Source organism: Panulirus ornatus, chromosome 15 (genome assembly GCF_036320965.1).
Source record: "Panulirus ornatus isolate Po-2019 chromosome 15, ASM3632096v1, whole genome shotgun sequence".
Classification (NCBI taxonomy): Eukaryota; Metazoa; Arthropoda; class Malacostraca; order Decapoda; family Palinuridae; genus Panulirus; species Panulirus ornatus.
Window position 1 is genome coordinate 3,083,809 of NC_092238.1, and position 693 is coordinate 3,084,501.

Here is a 693-nt window from a genome sequence, read left to right on the forward strand (position 1 = left end):
GCTTACAAAAATCACAAATGAAATCATTATCATTAACAACTACACAGGCAGTTGTTTTTCCAGTAGTTTATCCTCTCAAGTACGGCAATCTCATATATATATATATATATATATATATATATATATATATATATATATATATATATATATATATATATATAATATATATATATCATACATATTCGCCATTTCCGCGTTTGCGAGATAGCATTAAGTACAGAGACTAAGCTTTAGAGGGAATATCCTCTCTTGGCCCCAGTCTCTGTTCCTTCTTTTGGAAAATCACAAACGAGAGGGGTGGATTTCCTGCCCATCGCTCCCTCCCCATTTAGTCGCCTTCTACGACACGCAGGGAATACGTGGGAAGTATTCTTTCTCTCCTGCTGGAGTCGCTCGTGGTAAACGGGGTCGTTTGTGGTAGCAGTCGTTCGCGACAACATTCGTTCACGATAATGGTTCCTCATGATAACGGTCGTTCAAGATAACGGTCGTTTGTTATGATAAAAAAAAAAAAGTGGAAATACAAGTTATACAAGGGGGAGAAATGCAGTACTGCCAAGGTTTTCATTCGTGACGGAAATCTGTGACAATGTGAGGAAAGGCAATATATTTCTTAATACGGCCAGTAAGACTTGAAGACGAGAACAAGAAAAAAAAGTAGACTATTCTTACCAGATGGCCAACGAAGTGTCT